Here is a 16626-nt window from a genome sequence, read left to right as displayed (position 1 = left end):
GGTATGACAGAGCGTTGAATTAGACCAACCACAAATGGGCACAGTGATACTTTTTGGAGTGCTTTGAAGTTTCTAAAACTTAATAGAAGCGGTAGTTAAATAGGCACATGCTAGTGTTAATCACTCAGTCGTGTCCCACCCTTTGTGACCCCAAGAACTGCAGCCCTCCAGTTTCCTCTGTCCATGGGATTTCCCAGGCAAGATTACTGGAGTGAGTTGCCTTTCCCTTCTCCAGGGGATCTTCCCAACCCAGGGATTGAACCTGGGTCTCCTGAATTGCAGGCAGATTCTTTACTATCTGAGCCATCAGAGAAACCAAAATTGTGACCCCATGGACTGCAGCCCACCTGGCTCCTCTGTCCACGGGGTTGTCCAGGAAAGAATACTGGAGTGGGTTGCCATTTCCTCCTCCAAGGGATCTTCCTGACCCAGGGATTGAACCCGCCTCTCCTGCATCACAGAGGATTATTTACCACTGAGCCACCTGGAAACCCAAATAGGCATCTACATCTGCCAAAATTCGTTAAATGGCATATTTAAAATGACTGCACTCTATTCTATGTAAATTATACCTCGCTAAAGTTTTTTTTTTTTTTAGGTTATAATTCCAACCCTATTTTCCTCTTTTTACAGTCTCCCCCAACAATCAGCAATATACATGCTATTTCCATCAACTCTCCATATGACCCTCAACAATTTAAGGTCTTGTCTTTTCACTTATCCCCATAAGATGGTTCATAAGAAAATCAAATATAGTTCTCTTACTCTTGCATTTCTTAATACCTGGCCATTTTTTCATATTATTAATCATATACCCTTGATTAGTTCAGTTCATCAGAGGATCTCATTTAGTTGCTAAGAGACCATTGATCTCTCTTCTTGGAGAAATAGAGAAATTCAAGATCTAAAACACATAACATCATTGCTTCCTAGACTTTGATTAATTACTTCAGGAGTATAAGGATGACTGGTACCAGTTAGGATTTAGAAAACTGCAAATTCCTCAGCTTGACTTACAAATAAACTTTTAGTGAGCCCTGGTGGCTCAGAGGTTAAAGCGTCTGCCTGGAATGAGGGATACCTGGGTTCAATCCCTGGGTCAGGAAGATCCCCTGGAGAAGGAAATGGCAGCCCACTCTAGTACTCTTGCCTGGAGAATCCCATGGAAGGAGGAGCCTAATAGGCTACAGTCTATGGGGTCGCAAAGAGTTGGACACGACTGAGTGACTTCACTTTCCTTTTTCTCCTGGAAGTCTGTGAAGCACATCCATGGAGACTGATGTCCCAGAGGAATCAATAAAAATGCCACAGTAACAAATCATTATTTTCAGCAGGAACTCTTGATCTAGATCAGTGTGAACTGATCTACTACTAATAATTTTCAATACAATTCCCTAAATGCTACAGAAGTCTCGCCATTTCTTAAAAGCTTTATGAATAGAATTCAGTGATGCATAACAGCACTTGCCTTAAATCCCAGAATGATTCATTTTCCTTGTGCAGAAGAAGAAGGAAACTTTTCTGTTCCAATTAGACTGCCTTTAAAGCAGTCTCTCCTTTTCGTTCAGTCTACTTGTGGACAAGGACACATCTCAGGACCAAAGTGTTTCCCTGGGAATCCTTAGTGCTGTGAGTATTGTGTTGCTAAAGAGAGGAAAAGAGTACTCTTTGGAAGTAAAAGTCTGCTCTTCTCTAGAATGAATGCATACAGTAGCCTTGATGCCTTGAAGCCTTGCTATAAATTCCAATAACTGAATTTCAGTCTCATGCAGAAAATCAGAATGAAGAGTTAGACTTGGACCTTCCTAAGTAAAATGAAGGTCTAAATTCACTACATCTTACCCAAAATCATCTATTCCTAGGATGAATTTCAAACTAGTTTCTGTTCTCATCTCAGCTTAGGAGAATTCCCCAAATAGTGATTTTTTGATGCACTTCCCCTTGTGCAGTTTATAGTCTATATCCTGAGTGCCCCTGCTTTAAGATTGTAAACAACTGAACATCCTCAGCTTGATAGTATGATCGAAGTCTTTAAAAAAATTGAAGTTGGTCTTTATCAACAATTAAAAAACAAAATGAATAAACAAACAAGGATCTCTTGTACAGCACAAGGAACTCTGCTCAAGGTTATGTGGCAGCCTGGGTGCGACGGGGATTTGGGGAAGAATGGATACACATATATGTATGGCTGAGTCCCTTTGCTATTCACCTTAAACTATCACAACATTGTGAATCAGTTATACAAGATAAAAAGTTCAAAAAAATGAATAAGCAAACAAAACAAAACAAACAACAAAACCCCCCCAAAGCTTGGGACATATTGCCCTTAGCTCAAATCCAGAAAAGAAATATATTAATATTTTTCTACTTTTAGTCTTCTTTTGAGACTACGAAAAGATTAAGAAATTTGAAAGATGCTTGATTGCAATAACATAGCTTGGGAGAAAAATGACTCAATTCCATCTCAAGCCATTGAGCATTAAATGGGTTAAGAAAAATATTTGTACTCTGGGAAGTCTGGAGAGCTAGGATAATATCCAAAACATACTAGGAAATCCATAGCCTTGATCAGGAAAGATGGAGCAGAAAGCTTTACATGCAGAAAAACTTACAAAAGAAAAGTTAGAAGCAGCAGCAGACTTGACAAATTATTCAGCAAACAGTCCCTGTTAAAACACATCTCCACATCTACCAGCATAGAGATGGTAGCATTTTGGAAACATATGCAAATATCAGTTTGTTGATACCAGGGGACATGGTATCAACAAACTTTCCACTTAAATAAGCATTAAGAAAACATCTTTTGAGGGCTTATTTCATCCCAAGTTCTATGCTTAGGTCCTACAGATACTATATTGCTGCCCTCAAGGGCCTTAGAGTTTACAGAGGAAGCAAAGGAAGCAGTTAATACAATTTTCTAAGTGTTCAGATATAGATAAGCCCCAGGGTGTTATGCAAGCACAAGAAGATTAGAATAACATCTTTACTAGACCAGAGATGAAAAGTCAGAGAAGTTTTCCCAGAAGGTGGTTCCTCAGCTGAGATCCTAAATCAGACAGGACTTAGTCAAATAACGAAGAGATTGGGGAAGGGCATTCTAAGCAAAAGAATGGCATGAACAGTGATTTGGAGACAAGAGAGAAGCTGGGCCTTCCCTGGTGGTCCAGTGGCTAAGACTCTGCACTCCTAATGCAGAGAACCCGGGTTCCATCCTTGGTCAGGGAACTCAATCCCACATGCCACAACTGAGAGTTTGCATCCTGCAACTGAAGATCCTGAATGCTGCAGCAACTAAGACCCAGTGCAGCCAAATAAATATTTTTAAAAGATAGAGAGGCTGGCACATTCAGGGAATTAGAGCAAGGGTTAACAAACTGTTTCTGTAAAGAGCCTGACAGTGAATATTCTAGGCTTGGGGGCCATCTGTTCTCAGTTGTGATTACTCAGCTCTGCCACTGGAGCACAGAAGCAGCCAAAGGCAATATGAAAAAGAATGAGTATGGCCCTATAAAATTTTATTTACAAAAACAGGGCCAGGGTTTGCCAAACTCTGAACCTGGATAATTCAATAAGCATAGAGCAAAAGAAAAAAAAAAAAATGGCAGAAGTTCAGGCTGGAAGATGAGGTTAGTAAGACAAGATCATCAGTGGCCTTGAACGGCACACTAAGGAATTTGGATGCTACCCTCAAGGTCCTGACCTTGTCACTGGAGCATCTTGAAAGAGCTCATTCACCACTGGCAGCCCCTTTCTCTATAGAGTGTAAATGTGCATGTGTGCTGGAGAGGAAGGCTGATATCATGTTTTACACACACACACATTTGTCCCGTGTTAGCAAACTCCCTGATTCAAGGTCCTCCCCGCAAAAACCTTCATGAATCCATCTTTTAAACGGACTTACAGGAGGCTTGTCCCACCTGTGTTAGCTTATCAGAAGTGCCTGGACAAGCCTGACTCCAGCTTCAATTCAGTCTGGATTCTCTGCTCCAGCTCTGTTTTGCAAGCATTGATTGAGTTCTTGTCTGGAATGCATTTCCCCTCCACACCCAACTCTCTTCCTATTGCACTCCTCTAGGATTCGGCTTAGGCACCTTCCTTTCTGGAAAAACTTCGTTAATCCCTACCCAGGCTGGGCAAATCTTCTCTTCTGATTGTTCCCAAAACAATCTGTGCACAACTCTACATTTTCACTCACTCACTGGGTTATGTTGTAATTGAATGTGGGCTCTCTCCCTATCGAAATGATAAGCTCCCTGGGGACTTCCCTGGTGATCCAGTGATTAAGACTCGGTGCTTCCAATGCAGAGGGCATGGGTTCTACCCTTGGTTAGGGAAATAAGACCCCACATGCCTCTCAGTGTGGCCAAAAAATTTTAAAAAGAATTTTTTTTTTTTAAATAAGAGGTTCCCTAATCCCCTAGCAGGACTTGGAACATAGTAAGCTCTCAATAAGTGCCTGTGAAATAAATAGGTCTAATTCCTTAAATTCTGAAATGTTTAGCCCTTAGAAATTTTGTTTTGGCCAGGAGAGAATGCCACTGTTTTCTGTATGGGGAATGACAATAAACCTCTAGCTACTCTGTGTAGAGGGACTAGGCTCATGGCCAGCTATACTAGCCATTAATAGAAATTCAAATACATCTCTGACTCTCATAGTTTCATGGAAGAGAACTGGCATTTGTGACATTACAGACAAAAAATAACTCTTTAGAAAAGAGATGGGAGTGAAGGAAGTATTTTTCTACCCTGAACCCTCAGAGAATTCATGCTTTCTCATATAGAGATAGAATTAAGCAAACTATCAATCAGCTGTGACCTACCTCTTTATGTTAAATTTCCTGCATACTTTGGAAATTGGCTGATTCATTTCAGAGCAGTTTATCTTACCCATTTTAAAGAAGAACCATATGAAAGAATAGCATGAATAAGATAAGAAATAATTTTACTATTTTCTGTTGAACTTTAGTGGAACAGAAGGAAAGTGCTCCAAATCTATGAAATTTTGCATATACAAACAGGAATGTTTTCCATGGCATAGAAAGATTGTTGTGTTGTGTTGGTCACTCAGTCATGTCTGACTCTTTGTGACCCCATGGACTGTAGCCCACCAGGCTCCTCTGTCCATGGGGTTCTCCAGGCAAGAATACTGGAGTGGGTAACCATTCCCTTCTCCAGGGGATCTTCCCAACCCAAGGGGGTTGAACCCAGGTCTCCTGCATTTCAGGCAGATTCTTTACCATCTGAGCCCCTAGGGAAGCCCTGGTATAGAAAGATACTTAGCTACAACAGACAATTTTGATAGGAATGTTTTCCAAGGGTTTCCAGTTGGTTATCCCTAGCATTTCCTAGCCTTTTCACTGTGATAAGTTTGTGTCTACAAATCTTTATCCAAAATACATTGATTATATTTTTCTATGTATTAGGCCCTGATTCAGTTGGTCTTGGAACTTTGAATTAAAGTTTAGTACATTTCCCCACTTGCTAAGCAATTTTATTCATTTAATTTTGAATATTTTTTAGTTTACTTAAATGAATCTGAATTAGATTGGAACAAGGTTCTTTAGAAAAACATCTGCTCTGTTATTTAAGTTGTATCTCATTGCTAATATACAACAGCAATGATTTTTACATATAAAAATACATACACGTGTATATAAAATCAGTTTTTTTAAACATATTTATAAGTTAAGAATTTTCTTTCAGAATATGAGAGTGTGATTTACTTCTTACGAGCCTACAGCTGGGTGTTTGTAGATAAGTGTGCTCCATGGTTTCAGACTCTGCAACCCCATGGACTGCAGCCTACCAGGCTCCCCTATCTATGGGATATTCTAGGCAAGAATACTGGAGTAGGTTACCATTTCCTCCTCCAGGGGATCTTTCTAGCTGAGGGATGGAACCCACATTTACTGCATTGGCCAATAGCACTCTGCCACCTGGGAAGCCCCATACCACTCTATATAGTGTTCATTAAAAAAAACTGTGTGGATGATGGACAGATAATTATAATGGTGACTGCAGCCATGAAATTAAAAGACGCTTACTCCTTGGAAGGAAAGTTATGACCAATCTAGATAGCATATTGAAAAGCAGAGACATTACTTGGCCAACAAAGGTTTGTCTAGTCAAGGCTATGGTTTTTCCTGTGGTCATGTATGGATGTGAGAGTTGGACTGTGAAGAAGGCTGAGTGCCAAAGAATTGATGCTTTTGAAGTGTGGTGTTGGAGAAGACTCTTGAGAGTCCCATGGACTGCAAGGAGATCCAACCAGTCCATTCTGAAGGAGATCAGCCCTGGGATTTCTTTGGAAGGAATGATGCTAAAGCTGAAACTCCAGTACTTTGGCCACCTCATGCAAAGAGTTGACTCATTGGGAAAGACTCTGATGCTGGGAGGGATTGGGGGCAGGAGGAGAAGGGGACGACAGAGGATGAGATGGCTGGATGGCATCACTGACTCGATGGACGTGAGTCTGGGTGAACTCTGGGAGTTGGTGATGGACAGGGAGGCCTGGCGTGCTGCGATTCATGGGGTCGCAAAGAGTCGGACACGACTGAGCGACTGATCTGATCTGATCTGATAAAGGTGAAAAAGTACTTTTCCACTACTCAGAAGTGCTTTTCTAAGTCCATTAAAATTTGGTTTATCTGGCAAAGGAACAAGCCAAATTATGAGTAAGGAAGGAGTGCTTGGTGTGTATGTACATGTAAAGGAAGGGCATGTCATGAAGGACCTTAAATAGAATCAGAATTATCTGTTTTCTTTTACCTTTTTATTTTATGTGGGACTCTAGCTCATTAAGGCTTCCCTGGTGGTTCAAACAGTAAAGAATCTGCTGGCAATGCCAGAGACCCAGATTTGGTCTCTGGGTTGGGAAGATCCCCTGGAGAAGGGAACAGTTCCTGCTCCAGTATTCTTGCCTGGAGAATCCCATGGACAGGAGTCTTGAGGGCTATAGTCCATGGGGTTGCAAAGAGTTGGACACAACTTGTCAGCAAGCATTTAACAGGAGGCTTCCTGTGTGCTGTTTTGGATCTGTCAGGAATTCTCTGCTCCTTTTTAATTCCTGAATATTCAGGAATTAAGAGGAGAGGCAAGCCTCTCAGGGGACTGAGGAATCCAGGCATTTCCTTCATTAGTGTTTCTATATGGTGATAAGTACCCTCTTCCTTCTTGTGAACCATACGGTAAAAGTGATTGTTTACAAATCTCTCTCTTTAATATGGATTGCCTATGTTTTGTAAGTCTGGAATTTTAATCTTTATCTTTGCTGAGAATAACTACTTTGTAAGACAGTATATATACCCACACCATGTTGATTATAACACCTTTGCTCCATCAGAGCTCTGATCCCCGTGTCTGTCTTTCTTCCTCTCTCTCTCTCTTTTTCAGTGCAGAGTGCAGAGGCTCTCTGAGTTCACTTTCCTGCCCAGGCTTCTAAGACCCTCTAGAGAAGGCGCTTTGTGCCTTCACCCCATCGAGAGGGCGCCTGAGGCCTCCGTGAACAGAGCAAGCCCCGTGCAGGGGCTTTATTGGCTTTCTGCGTAAACCAAGGAATAGCAGCCTCTTTCTCTCCTTTACTTTCTTATCGACGACTGCGGACCACCAGGTTCCGGTCCATTAAAGGACCTCAACAACAACTGAGTGACTGACAGTTTCACATAGCTCATTAACTGTTGTGATAGTTTCAGGTGGACAGCAAGGGGACTTGGCCATACATATACATGTATCCATTGTCCCTCCAATTTTTAAAAATATTTATTTATTTATTCAGCTGTGCCAGGCCTTAATTGTGGCACAAAGGATCTTTAGTTGTGGCATGTGAACTCTTAGTTATGGCACGTGTGATCTCAGTTCCTTGACCAGGGATTGAACCCAGGACCCCTGCATCAGGAGTGTAGAATCTTAACCAGTGGACCACCAGGAAAGTCTCCCCACCTAAAGTCTCTTGATCAATTTAGGGGTCTTTCAAAACTGTTTGAAATGAACCAGGTTTTTGCTTGATAATGCCTCAGTATGGCAACTTCTATCTTGATATAATACAAATTTTTAGATAAACCTAAAGGTGTTTATTCCCACGTAGTACCAAATCCTGAGGGCATCAAGGTGAAAATTTCCAGTTGAAGTATGCCCGTTTCTATGCTTCAATCCAGGTAAGCCATGTGTTTAGGAGATGAGTAGAAGTCTCAGAGCCAATGTAACTGCTGAGTCTTTCTTGCTGCAAAGCTCAGCCTCCCGGTTACATTAAGATCTTACGTTAGAGTTAGCCTGTAAGATCCTCTAAGGCAAGTGACAAACATTGGTTTAACCCTGTTCTGAGGCAAGACATCTGGCAGAAAAAGTTTTCTAGAGAATGATGACACAGATGAGTCACAGTTTGTAATATTAAGTACAGTAAGTCCCCTATATACAAACAAGTTCTGTTTCAAGAATGCATTTGTAAGTAAGCCCAGTTTGCTCGTGAAGTCCAACAAAGTTACCCAACTAACACAATCGGCTTTACAGTACTGTACAGTAATAGGTATATAAAACTTTTCACACAAGTAACACATAAAAAACAAACATGGAAAAAATAAACATTTTTAATCTTATAGTATATAGTACCTTGAAAAGTACAGTAGCACTATTTACACCACCGCTGCTTTTACACTTGCTTCCAGATATCCTAGGCTTGAAATAAAGATACTGCACTATTGTCCTGTATGCAATGTGTCTGCGTGTGTGTGTGTCTTAATCACTCAGTCATGTCTGACTCTTTGCGATCCCACGGACTGTCACCGGCCAGGCTCCTCTGTCCATGGACTCCTCCAGGCAAGAATACTGGAGTGGCTTACCATTTCCTTCTCCAGGACTCTATACAGTACTTTACAGTAAAGCATAACCACATGTAAAGAGATGCATACACTTGACAATGTACTCCAGACATATGGACGAACTTACATGATTAGACACGCGAACACAGTCACATCTTTGAAAGTTCACAACTTGAAGGTTCATATGTAGGGAACTTACTGCATTATATATGTCCCTTTTGCAATAGCAAAAAAGACTGTCATTTCAAGTTCATTAAAATTGTGATTTTTGGAAAAGGATTATTGCATACTTCTTTTAGTATTGAACTGAAAATTGCAAATGCAAAACAAAGTGTACTGAGATAAAGATGTTATTACCTGCTTTTCTTAGAGAGGATCTGTCTTGGGGCTGGGCAGAGGAAATGAGTCATTTGAAGGCAAAGGGCATGAATATTATCAGGAGCCCTATCACCAATAAATGGTTTAAATTGCCCTGAATGAGAAAATAAGCATAGTATGTAGTGCTTCTCTAGAGAGGAAAACAGTAAAGAAGGAAAAGAGATGCGGAAGGACTTCCCTGGTCGTCTAGCAGTTAAGGATCCACCTTTTGATGCAGAGGACACAAGTTTGATCCCTGGTTGGAGAAATAAGATCCCATAGGCTACAGGGCAATGAAGCCCAGCATGCCACAGCTATTGAACCCCCACGAGCCACAATGAAGAGCCCGCATGTCACAAGGAAAACTCGGCACAGTCAAAATAAAAATTAATTAATTAATTAGATGGAAAGGAAGAAAAAGGAAAGAAGGGGGGAAGAGCCAAAAAGATGGAATACAGCAGAAAATTCTGTGGGAAGAAACTAGTGAAAATTCTCCTAAGTTGGGGTGCCTCCAGCATATTTTAAGAAGGGAGATGGCTTGGGACTTTCCTGCCAATGACTGAGTCCAGTCATTGAGACTCCAAACTTCCACTGCAGTGGGCGTGGGGGTTCAACGCCTGGTCAGGGTACTAGGATCCTGCATGCCCCTTGGCGAGGTGAAAAAAAAAAAATGGAGATGGTAACATTCAACTTGAGGTCACATTTCCAAAATGATCATCTGTCTTCTTCTCAAGCCTTCAGTAAAGTCTCCTACATTACCAAACGCACATATGAACAAGATGTCCATATTTGTTGTTGCTGTTGATTCACCAAGTTGTGTCGAACTCCTGTGATCCCGTGGACTATAACCCATCAGGCTTCTCTGTCCATGGGATTTTCCAGACAAGAATGCAGGAGTGAGTTGCCTTTTCCTCCACCAGGGGATCTTTCTGACCCAGGGATCTAACCTGTGTCTCCTGCATTGGCAGGAAGATTCTTTACCACTGAGTCACCAGAGAAGCCCAGACAAGAGGGTAAGGTAATGTAAAACACCTCGTGTGTTAGTCGCTCAGTTGTGTCCGACTCTTTGAGACCCAGTTGACTGTAGCCCACTAGGCTCCTCAGTAAGGAATGAGAAAATAATGAATGAGATTTGCATGGAAAATACTGGAGTGAATTGCCATTTCCTTCTCCAGGGGATCTTCCCAACCCAGGGATTGAACCCCAGTCTCCTGGATTGCAGACAGACTCTTTACCTTCTGAGCCACCAGGGAAGCTACCTTGACAGATCCTATAAAGGAAAGAAAAACAAATGTGAGAGTACATTCAGGCTTCAATTCACGAAACTCAAAATAAACACCAATGTGATTCTTGCATTTTCCATGCTTTATTGATATATTTGTATTGTGTACCAAACTGTGCTGGTACTGCTTCTGCTGAAAAAAAAAGTTTTTTTGTATTCTGCCAGAGAATCAATTCTAGGAGTTGGAAATGTCAGTTGGAAAAGCCTTTCCAATGGTGACACTTCAACATCTGAGCATCAAGAATGAAATGAGGGACTTTCCTGGTGGTCCAGGGGTTAAGACTCTGAACTTCCACTGCAGGAAGTGTAGGTTCAATCCTTGGTGGGGGAACTAAAATCCTGCATGCTACAGGGAGCAGACAAAAGAAAAAACTAAAGAAATGAACTGCAAGAAGACTAAGCGGCCCTGCCTCAGACTTGAGATTCTTTCACCAATATGGCAGCCCCCACAACCACCAAGGAGAGTGCTTTCTATCTGCAAGTACCTGCAGGAGCTGGAGCACTGTCTTGAGGAAAAGGAGCCCTGGCCACAGACTCAACATGCCAGAGCCTGAGGCTTCACATTCACCCTACTGTGTCTTGGGGCTCAAGAACTAAATGTCATCCCCAAATGTACATATCCCTGCTTTCTCCAAGAGAGAAAGAAATTACTCAAGGACCCACCCAAACAATATCATAAACAACCTCCTACTCAGATCCCTGAATATTAATTATTTTTCTACTGTCTGTAACTCTAATGACGAGGTTGAACTCCTTGGATCTATCCGAGCCAAATCCTTGTCAATGAGCTCTTGAGTTAATTTGTTCCTGAAAATGTACATGGGCTTCCCAGGTGGTGCTAGCAGTAAAGAACCCGTCTGCCGATGCAGGAGACATAAGAGACGTGGGTTCGATCCCTGAGTCGGGAAGATCCCCTGGAGAAGGGCATGGCAACCCATTCCAGTATTCTTGCCTATAGATTCCCATGGACAGAGAAGCCTGGCAGGTTATAGTTTATGGGGTTGCAAAGAGTCAAACACAACTGAAGCGTCTGAGCACTATTGAAAGTGTACACACTTAAGTATGAACAAGTGTTTCCATGATGTGTTCCACAGTATATTAGTTATTCAAAGCAGGGCTCAGTATTCAAATTGGGGGAGATGCAGAGCTAGAGGTTGAGCAGGATCCTTCACTATTCAACATCTCACAATCTTTAATACGATGTTGAAAAAAAATATTTTCCAACGCCCAGATTTATGCATATGAAAGTGCTTGCTATATCATCTTGGGTTTTTTAAAGAACTGTATCCATAATTATGATGTAAATCACAGCAATGACCATTCCCAAAGAAGACTTTGCAATCCTCCCTTTAACCAATTAGATGATAGCTTTCATGTTGTTGTTGTTATTCGTTCAGTGGTGTCTGACTCTTTGAGATCCTGTTGACTGTTGACTGTAGCTCATCAGGCTCCTCTTTCCATGGGATTTCCCAGGCAAGAATACTGGAGTGGGCAGCCATTACTTTCTCCAGGGTTTTTTGCCAATTCAGGGATTGAAACTACATCTCCTGCATTGCAGGCAGATTCTTCCCTAAGCCACCAGGGAAGCCCGATGGCTTCATGATCCTACATTCAGTTCAGTTCAGTTCAGTCACTCAGTTGTGTCCAACTCTTTGTGACCCCACAGACTGCAGCAATCCAGGCTTCCCTGTACATCACCAACTCCCGGAGCTTACTCAAACTCATGTCCATTGAGTCGGTGATGCCATTCAACCATCTCATCCTCTGTCATCCTCTTCTCCTCCTGCCCTCAATCTTTCCCAGCATCAGGGTCTTTTCCAATGAGTCAGTTCTTTGCATCAAGTAGCCAAAGTATTGGAGTTTCAGCTTCAGTATCAGTTCTTTCAATGAATATTCAGGACTGATTTCCTTTAGGATGGACTGGTTGGATCTCCTTGCAGTCCAAGGGACTCTCAAGAGTCTTCTCCAATGCTACAGTTCAAAAGCATCAATTTTTTGGCGCTCAGCTCTCTTTATAGTCCAATTCTCACATTCATACTTGACCACTGGAAAAACTATAGCTTTGACTAGATAGACCTCGTAGGCAAAGCAATGTTTCTGCATTTTAATATGTTGTCTAGGTTGGTCATAGTTTTTCTTTCAAAGAGCAAGCATCTTTTAATTTCATGGCTGCAGTCACCATCTGCAGTGATTTTGGAGCCCCCCAAAATAAACTCTATCACTGTTTCCATTGTTTCCCCATCTATTTGCCATGAAGTGATGGGACCACATGCCATAATGTTAGTTTTTTGAATGTTGAGTTTTAAGCCAGCTTTTTCACTCTCCTGTTTCATCAAGAGGCTCTTTAGTTCATCTTCACTTTCTGCCATAAGGGTGGTGTCATCTGTGTATTTGAGGTTATTGATATTTCTCCTGGCAATCTTGATTCCAGCTTTTTCTTCATCCAGCCCAGCATTTCACATGATATACTCTGTATATAAGTTAAATAAGCGGGGTGACAATATACAGCCTTGATGTACTATTTTCCCAATTTGGAACCAGTTGGTTGTTCCATGTCCAGTTCTAACTGTTGCTTCTTGAGACAGAAGACAGGTAAAGTGGTCTGATATTTCCATTTCTTTAAGAATTTTCCACAGTTTGTTGTGATCCACACAGTCAAAGGCTTTGGCAGAGTCAATAAAGCAGAAGTAGATATTTTTCTGGAACTCTCTTGCTTTTTTGATGATCCAACGGATGTTGGCAATTTGATCTCTGGTTCCTCTGCCTTTTCTAAATCCAGCTTGAACATCTGGAAATTCATGGTTCATGTACTGTTGAAGACTGGCTTGGAGAATTTTGAGCATTACTTTACTAGCGTGTGAGATAAGTACAATTGTGTGGTAGTTAGAACATTCTTTGGCATTGCCTTTCTTTGGGATTGGAATGAAAACTGACGTTTTCCAGTCCTGTAGCCACTGCTGAGTTTTCCAAATTTGCTGGCATATTGAGTGCAACACTTTCACAGCATCATCTTTTAGTATTTAAAAGAGCTCACTGGAATTCCATCACCTCCACTAGCTTTGTTGGTAGTGATGCTTCCTAAGGCCCACTTGCCATCTTGTTCCAGGATGTCTGGTTCTAGGTGAGTGATCACACCGTCGTGGTTATCTGGGTCATTAAGATCTTTTTTGTATAGTTCTTCTGTGTATTCTTGCCACCTTTTCTTAATATCTTCTGCTTCTGTTAGGTCCATATCATTTCTGTCCTTTATTGTGTCAATCTTTGTATGAAATGTTCCCTTGGTATCTCGAATTTTCTTGAAGTGATCTCTAGTCTTTCCCATTCTATTGTTTTCCTCTATTTCTTTGCATTGATCACTGAGGAAGGTTTTATCTCTCCTTGCTATTCTTTGGAACTCTGCATTCAAATGGGTATATCTTTCCTTTTCTCCTTTGCCTTTAGCTACATTATTTGTGCAAAACTTCTCCTTATCCTAGATCTAACTCAGTGTTGGGCTGCACCCCACAGGTCTATAAGGCCTGCACTTGCCCAGCTTTAAGAACAAAGAAAAAGCCTGGAGTCAACAACAGAGACATTAACAGTTTAATGGATGGGGGATCTTACACATCTGAAGCCAGTCGCTGGAGCAACACCCCCACCAAGTATAGGCCCAGTGAGCAGGACATGGTGGCAGTCTTCATTCCCAAGGCAGGGAGGGGGTTGGGGGGAAATGACATCAAGTGGATTCATTAGTTACCAGGTAAACCAGCAGAGGAACAAGCCCCTCACTGCCCCTTTGAACCTTTGAAAAAAAGCAATCACTAACTGGGGCCTGGGGCAAGTACTGGGTTGGCCCAAAGTTTCCTTTGTTGTTTTTTTAATAGACAGAGGAGCATGCAGTTGGCCCTCTATATCTGTTTTTTGCATCTAAGAATTTAACCAACACAGATTAAAAATATTCAGAAAAAAATTCCAGATGGGACTTCCCTGGTGGTCCAGTGTCCAAGACTCCGTGCTTCCAAAGCTGGGGGTGTGGTTTCAAGCCCTGGTCAAGAAACTAAGATCCCACATGCTACATGGCCAAAAAAAAAAAAAAAAATCCAGAAACTTCCAAAAAGCAAAACTTGAATTTGCTGCACCCAAGTATCTATTTTCATAGCGTTTACATTGTACATACAGCTATTTCCTAAGTACTTACATCCGATTACATGTTACAGGTAACCCAGAGATGATTTTAAGTATATAGGAAGATATATATAGATTGTTTGAGCTGTATGAGCAAACAAAAGAAAAAGGGTTCTTTCGGACCAGGGTGCCTTATTTGAAGGGAAGGTACTGCAGGATCTTTATCATGCAGATGACCTCACTAGTGTTGATGAAGTAATTTCAGATTGACTGTTTTAAAGGTCACATTTTTGGGAACGGTTGAAACTTTGATTAAGTCTTGGTTTGCTATCCTGGGGTGCAAATGACCCTATTTGGGGCTTCTTGCTTTTTAACAATATTAATTACAGAAAAGTAAAACAAGGAGATGTCACTTTTATCCAACAGATGGATCAAAATATACAAATTTGGCAACATAAAGTAATCACATGGATATGGAAGGAAAGATTCTCATACACAGCTATTAAGCATATACATTTCTCAGCATTTGTGAGAACGCTAGTGACATTGTTGCATAAATGCATGTAGAGTATGTTTATTCCAGTATTGTCTGGGAGTCCCAGACTGAGGCCACAGATGGAGGGCCCAGCACCAAGGTTATCTTTGGAATTGAATGAGCCCCATAGCAACCGTTGCCGAAAGACCCCTGATCCCTACCAGGCAGCTTCCTGGCCCCTGGTATTTTATATTAGGCAAAAATACCCACCCTAACCAATCACCTAATGCCACCTTCCCAGCAGGATTTTCTTCGTGTTGAAACTATAAATATTGGCTACTAACCCACGAAAAGCATTGGCTCTCTCTGGTCGGTCACGAGGTCCGCTCGCTGCATATGTTGGGACCTCATTATCTTTGCTCCCTGTTCTTAATAAACTTACCCCCTTTCTGAAATACTCTGTGTCCGGAAATTCTTTTCCAACTCACGATCAGACTGACACAACACTGTCCATGATAACAATTATAAACAACATATATTATCACTAGCCGAATGGCTATTCAGACTGTGGAATGTCATGCAGAAAGACAGCAGGAATAAGGGTGAAATGTATGTACAATAAACAGATGTCCAAGACCCCTTGCTAATGTTGTGGAATCCGGAGTCACAAAACACACCTCAGAGGACACTGAGGACAGTGGAGTACAGTTTATTACGCCAGCAGGTCCAAGGGGAATCAGTTCCCAACAAGGACCCTGATGTTTCTGAGAGGCCCAGTTTTATACCACGCCCCCCAGCCCCCACATGACTGGTTACATGTTAGCAACCTCTTTGTTGTATATGACTGAGTTTTACAGTAGGTGCTAGGAGAACAAAAAATTAAGGTTAAACTGTGGGGGGGGGGGGGCAGGGAGGGAAACAATGATTTTGCATCAAGGAGGGATGTCTTCATGGTTAATCTAAGATGGGCAGCCTGGCCTCAACTATAATATGCCTTTGCCATCTGTAGGAAGGTAAGTCTCCAGGAGATATGATTTTCATTGGCAACGGTTTCCTCACTCTTGGGCAGGGTTCGGGCCCAGTTTACATCTTGCTTTAAGATGGATGACAGGCTTCAAGATGGGAGTCTCTCCTGCTTTCCTCACACTGGCCCCACCACTAGGAGAAAATGGCAAACTGATGACTCCAACACGAACACACACATACATGTGCTGCTGCCGCTGCTGCTGCTAAGTCTCTTCAGTTGTGTCCGACTCTGTGCGACCCCATAGATGGCCTCCTACCAGGCTCCTCTGTCCCTGGGATTCTCCAGGCAAGAAAACGGGAGTGGGTTGCCATTTCCTTCTCCAATGCATGAAAGTGAAAAGTGAAAAGTGAAAGTGAAGTCGCTCAGTCGTGTCTGACTCTTCGAGACCCCATGGACTGCAGCCCACCAGGCTCCTCCGTCCATGGGATTTTCCAGGCAAGAGTACTGGAGTGGGGTGCCACTGCCTTCTCCGACACATACATGTGCGTACACACAAAAGGAGTAGGAAACTGAAACCCACACCAGTATTCTTGCCTGGAAAATTCCACTGACAGAGGAGACTTGAGGG

Source organism: Bos javanicus, chromosome 15, assembly GCF_032452875.1.
Source record: "Bos javanicus breed banteng chromosome 15, ARS-OSU_banteng_1.0, whole genome shotgun sequence".
Lineage (NCBI taxonomy): Eukaryota > Metazoa > Chordata > Mammalia > Artiodactyla > Bovidae > Bos > Bos javanicus.
This window is presented reverse-complemented; position numbering follows the sequence as displayed.